At 47.1% G+C, this 6,515-nt stretch overlaps 1 pseudogene; it reads left to right on the top strand.

Moving 5' to 3' along the window:
• Positions 1-968: 968 nt before the first annotated feature.
• On the top strand, positions 969-3,261 carry LOC147422307 (3-ketoacyl-CoA synthase 11 pseudogene; annotated as a pseudogene).
• Positions 3,262-6,515: the final 3,254 nt, after the last annotated feature.

The following is a 6,515-nucleotide window of genomic DNA, read 5'->3' as shown; positions in this document are numbered from 1 at the left end:
TTGTCTCCTTCCATAAACATTATAGCATTTTTCAAATGTATATCCCTTTCACGCAGTGTCGTCCTTGCCAAATTAGTCATGCTCTTGTTCCCTTCAGTGCTAGGTGCTAAATGTCAATATGCATGTCATGTTATATTCTATCTGTAGGTGTTATATAGCAAGACCCACCAAGCAAGACTAGTTTTTGGGGGCAGCCTGCCTCGTTTATAAGTGACACGGGGTGTCACTCGAGGGATCTACGGCGGAGGTTCATTTTCGATAGGGCGGGCGTTTTAGACCATTGGATCAACGCAGCAGGGGGGGGGGGCAAGACTTATATAGTGCCTGGCTCACATTGCGTTCAATGAAACGCGCTAGGCGAGCTGGATTGGGTGTGCGAGTGTGTAGGGACAAGTCGGGGGTTTAAGGCTCGATGGCCAAGTGGGAACCCTAATTTTTTTGGGCTCGCTGGTCGTTAATCGACGGTGGATGCACAGGGAGCCGTTGATCCCTTGAGTCCAAAAACAAGGGGCGGCCTGCGTGTGACACAGCCATGACCAAGGAGTCAAGCAACTATAAGAGTAGTGACACGTGACACACCATTTCATAAAAAGTTCCGAATACCATAAAAGGACTGGCTGGCCTACAAGGCCGGTGGTTAGATCAACAACACACTCTCTATCTCTTAACTCTTGCGCACACATGGAGTGACACACGCTCTCTCTCTCTCTCTATCATTCTCTCTCTCATAAACACTTGCCTTTAACGTTTCACGACTCTCATATCCCTCGAGTCTCTCTCCTCTCACACAGACGAACAAGTTGCTCGCAGTCGCCATTCCCGGAGGGCCGAGACTAGCGCTGCGCCTGCCCATGCACTGCCGGTTTCCCGGTACAGTTGACATATAGAGAGAGGGAGGGTTGGTTTATCTTGTTGGTTGTCTCTCTCTCTCTCTCTCTCTCATTAGGAGGGTTGATGCAGGGAAAAACTCTCTCTCTCTCTCTGGTTTACCTACCTAGCCTCTGGTTTATATTTCTGTGGCGGTTGTTCTCTTCGTCTCTCGACTCTATTTCTCCGAGAATTGCTAGCTGGCACTAGGGTGCAATGAAGTAGCTACACAGCCGCCATTACAATACAAACAAGGTGACACAGAGGGTGACACACACTCAGACTCGAGTCTCTCTCTCTCTCTCTCTCTCTTTTCTGTGTTCCGGTTGCTACTTGCTAGCTGGTGGGTAGCTGCCCACCCACATTGCTTCTACTGGCTGGCTACAAAATAAAACTCAATCTCACACTCTACACACACTGTATCCCCAATCCCCTCTCTCTCTCTCTCTCGCTGGCTCTGTGGTTCTTACATATGCTCCCACGTCTCATGCCCTCCTCCCGCGAGCCTGCATATCCTGCGATTGCAGTGATTTGACAACTGTTGCTGAGGAGCCAAGCTGCTGCTTGCATGGCTCCCCTGCGCTTCCTTTCTCTTCACCTGAAGCACGTGGCCAAGCTTGCCTTCCATCCCCTCATCTCCCAACATGCCTCCCATATCCTCCTCCTCACCCTCTCCTTCATCTCCCTCTCCTCCTCAGCCAAACAGGCTGCATCCAACCTCTTCCACCACCTTCGCCACCACCTCGATTCCCCTCACCTCATCCTTCTCGCCCTCGCTGCCCTCATCATTGTCCTCCTTGCTGCCCGCCGCGCCCGCTCTCGCCCTGTCTACATGGTTGACTTCACCTGCTACCTCCCCAAGGACGACCGCAAGGTCTCCAAGCAGTACTTCATTGACAACTCGGGCAAGATTGGCCTCTTCACACCCGAGAGCCTGGATTTCCAGCGGAAAATCCTCGAGCGATCTGGCCTCGGCCAGGAGACATACTTCCCCCCTGCTGTCACCAACATGCCCCCTAATCCCTGCTTCCTCGAAGCGTGCCTCGAGGCGGAGACTGTCATGTTCGGTGCGCTTGACGAACTCTTCGCGAAGACGAAGATCAATCCACGGCATATTGGCATACTGGTTGTGAATTGCAGTGCATTTTGCCCGTCTCCGTCGCTGGCAGCCATGATCATCAACAAGTACAAGTTGAGAGGGAATATTGTGTCATACAATCTAGCAGGGATGGGATGTAGTGCAGGAGTAATTGCGGCGGATTTGGCAAAGTGGTTGCTTTCGGTACATGCCAACACTTATGCTGTGGTTGTAAGCACAGAGAACATTACATTGAATTGGTATAGAGGCAATGAAAAGAACATGCTTGTATCTAACTGCATCTTCAGAATGGGGGGCTCAGCACTTCTGCTCTCAAACAAGCCCTCGGCGAAGAAGAGTGCAAAGTTCGAGCTTTTGCACGCTGTGCGAACCCACAGAGGCGGCGAGGACAAGTGCTTCTACTGTGTGCAACAAGAGGAGGACCCCAAAGGCATTTTAGGTGTAATCCTATCCAAAGAGCTTATGAGTGTTGCAGGAGGAGCTTTAAGAACAAATATTACTACTCTGGGGCCTCTAGTCTTGCCCTATTCTGAGCTTGTCAAGTTCATTGCATCTCTCGTAGGCAGGCATGTGCTCAAAATGGGTATTAAGCCATACACCCCCAATTTCATGAAGGCATTCGAGCATTTCTGCGTGCACGCAGGTGGGCGGGCAGTGCTTGACGAGGTCGAGAAGAGTCTTGGCCTCTCGCCGTACCATATGGAGCCGAACCGAATGACACTCTATCGCTTCGGCAATACATCCAGCAGCTCCCTCTGGTATGAGCTTGCATATTTAGAGGCCAAGGGTCGGATTTGCAGAGGGGATCGCATATGGCAAATTGGGTTTGGATCTGGGTTCAAGTGCAACAGTGCAGTGTGGCGAGCGCTTCGGCACATTCCGGCGGAGGCGGTGCAAAATTGCTGGTCGGGCTTCATCAACGATTACCCTGTACATATTCCAGCAGTGGATAGAATTGAGGCAGCTCAATGTGTTGCAATATGATCATCTCATGTGGGTATGCATGCACCATGAGGGAGGTATACACATTAATCCCATATGCTCTGTGTGTATGGCTCCCAAAAAGGTGATAACCTTAGTGTCTAAAACAAAGAGAGCAATGGGACTTAATCTTGTCATGATTCTTTTTCTTCAGATTGTATTAATCAGCCAGGAAGCTCTATTGCAGACTTGGGAGCAAAGGGGGAAAATTTTACATTGAAATATTTGGCATTCTTTTGTGCATGTATCAGCCGATGGCTTTGTATAATTAGAGAACTTTGCAATGCATTGCAAAGCAAAAATTGGAGCAAAAATTATATACTAGGGTTTTTAGTGAGAGAGAATTTTTTGTCTTCTCTAATACAGCTGGGCTTATTGTGAAGCTGTGAATGAAATTCTGTTGTCTTCGTCAATGGTGGGGTAAGCTTTTACAATCTTAGGTATCCCCCGCACGGAGAGGGATTCTCTCTCTATTTCTCCGAGTGTTGGTAGCTGGCACTAGGGTGCAATGAAGTAGCTACACAGCCGCCATTACAATACAAACAAGGCCACAGAGGCTCTCTCTCTCTCTGTCTGTCGTGGCTCTTACATATGCTCCCACCGCTCGTGCCCTCTTCCCACGCTTACCCCTCTCCTGTGGGCTTACTGTAAAGCTTTGACTGAATTTATTGCTCTAAATTCTGTTGTCTTCGTCAATGCCAGTCTGTTTTTGGAAATCTTTTACAAGTTTTTAAGGTACCGCCACACGGAGGGAATAAGCTTTTCACGATTTGGGTACTCCACATAGAGGGGTAAGATGTAATTCCATTTGAGACGTAGGTGTGAGTGAGTGGGCACAATCCCCTAAAACTAGTCGAAGCGGCTTCATAAAAAAAGAAGTGATTCCATTTTTCACTCATAAGGGAGGTGAGGAGTGCTTTGTCATTGGGGTACGGTAATCATGTTTACATCCCGTCACAGTCGAAGGCAAGGGGGCTGCAGATCAAAGTCGTCCATATAGTGTACATTCTTGTGCGAAATTTGGCCATGCAATCATTGGATTGCCGATAACTCAGCACAGGGAATGGTAGTTAGGGTTGCGGATTCGATGCCATCCATTCCTGTGCAGAATTTGGCCATGTAATCATTGGATTGCTGACAACTCAGCACAGGGAATTGCAGTGTTCACAGTACAGTCTGCATGCAAATAGGATGCGGCCAGGTTAGCACAAGTAATTCTTCAATCCCACACCTCAGTAGGTGACGACCACATTACCCTTAATTATATGGTCTCCCTACCCTCGATTGTGAAGGTCGGGAATGGTCATCCACTAACCATTCCCTGAAAGAAAGTGCTCCCACCATGGCTCCCAGTATCCGTCGGTCGCCATGTGGTCGCCCTTTCTTTCGAGGAATGGTCAGTGGAGGATCATTCCCTACACCTTCACTTAAATCGTAGGTCTACGACAAAAATTGGCATGGAGAGTTATCACTAGCTAAATCGAGAATTCAAATCTGGGTTGAGGATGGCTCTATATTGGCTTGCATGTGTGTGAACTTTTTTTTTTGTCTCGAAAATAGATTAAACGAGCCCAGGTAATGTTGCATATCTTTCGTGCCCTTGCCACCGGAAATCAGGACATTACAGAATGAGTGAGTATGTCGTATACATTCCAAAAAACAATCTATTTGTAGGAATCTGTAGCAGATACTCTGATGATGAGCGAAAAGAAGTATTTGGGGGGGGAGGGGGGGGTTGATCTCTGGACTTGGAATTGGTACGTCATCCCTTCCATCCATGATCAATGCAACCAGGCGAGTGGTTGGCCGAGCTTAAGTGCTCAGGAGTCAAAACGAGAGAGAGAGAGAGAGAGAGAGGTGTAAACTTACGAGAAGCCGAGTAGTGACAGCATCGGTGCATGAATAAATAATTTCGAGGCTTTGTGGCTTGTGCGTGTTTATTTACACCAAAAACCTGCAGGTCAAAGGTCTGCGTTCATAGACAACAAGGAGCAAGATGAGGTCTCGGGACTTGAGAGGTGTTGCGCAGATATATTTTATATTTAGAGGACCGAAGCTGCAACGTGAAAGCCTCTCCGATGAGGTGGTTAGCACCATGGACCTCATTTTCATGTGCTTGAGTTCAAACCGGGTTTGTGGACGAGGAATTTTGTCTTGCTACGTCTCTTGTTACGAGACTGGGCACCCTCCTGTTGTAGTGGTCAGCTGCAATTGGGATAGCTGGCGTAATGGTTAATTATGTGTTGTCTATATTTTATATTTTATTTGAGTTGATGATGATTTTGTAGAGTGGAATGCGGAGAGTTGATGAAGAGGTGCCGGCAATTACTCTTGGCCATTTTATATTTACACAATATTTTAGAATATCATTTCAATAAGCCAATATGGCTCTGTAAATAGTTGTAGTGGGAACTCACCTTATGGGTCATGCAAGAACTAATGAGCTTCACTCATTTACAAAAGTGAAGTGGTTGTAAAAAGAGGGGCCTCAATTTTTGGCACCTTAAACTCAAAAATAATATATTTAATACCAACTCCACAAGAGAGGTGCCGTGGACTTTGAGGCTAGATTTAGGCCTTTCTCTTGCAGATTCTCTTCTCTACTCTTTTATGCGATGGTTATTTGATGTGTACTCTCTAATCTAGTCTCCATCTCTCACACATCTCTTACACTCTCTTACAAGCATGTCTATGTCAATTCTATGGTGTGTGTGTGTGTGTGTGTGTGTGCGCGCACGCGCACTTGGAAATTGGAAGAGGAGGTGGACAGGTTGATGGTGATGTTTTGGAGCATGTGCTGAATAGCTTAAGCGGTCGATCTCCCCCTCTTCTCCCAAGAGTGGTATCAAAGCAAACAGGTTCGAGTTAACTAGCATCAAATTTCAATTGCATGAAGGGAATTTCTCGAATTGACAACCTCGAAATTGCAATTTATCAAATTTGCAATACAAAGACTCAAGGAGTCGTGGAAATTCAAAGCTTAATCGGTCAAATTTGCAAAACAAATTTTGCTTGGTCGCTAATCGGATACGCATCGGCAACTAATCGGCAAGTGGCTTTCAGTTTCGGCTTCATGATGTTCCGATACGGTAGGAAGAGTCTTAATTTTCAAATTTAATGCCTAATTAGTGCTGTTTGTGAAGGCGAGAAAGAGAGGAAAGAAAGAAGGAGTTAATTGCCTAATTCAATTGACGACGACGTGATATGATCGACACGGCTACGGCTCGACTTGGGAAAGATTGAAGCTTTGAAGGATTTTAAGGAATTGTGAAGCCACGACAGAATTACATGCTTCCGAAAATTTAAGGGGGGACTTCAAATTCTACACTCGGCACGATCCTCCTTGAGTTAAAAGCTCGAGTTTGCAAACTGCGGGAAACACCTCTTGCAAACAAGAAAGCCTCGCCATCGACCTCTGCAAAACTGGGCTGAGTCAACATGGCAGGAATCGCCCTGGTAAAATAAAGCCTTTCTTCTCCTGCCCCGAGGACTGAAAATGATGTTGCACGGCTCTGAGTCCCTCCCTCTACATCGTGCTATCTGCAGCAGCTCGCACGCCACCATGCAA

This window comes from Adiantum capillus-veneris, chromosome 27, assembly GCF_014529385.1.
Source record: "Adiantum capillus-veneris isolate H3 chromosome 27, ASM1452938v2, whole genome shotgun sequence".
NCBI classification, from domain to species: Eukaryota; Viridiplantae; Streptophyta; class Polypodiopsida; order Polypodiales; family Pteridaceae; genus Adiantum; species Adiantum capillus-veneris.
This window is presented reverse-complemented; position numbering and strand designations above follow the sequence as displayed.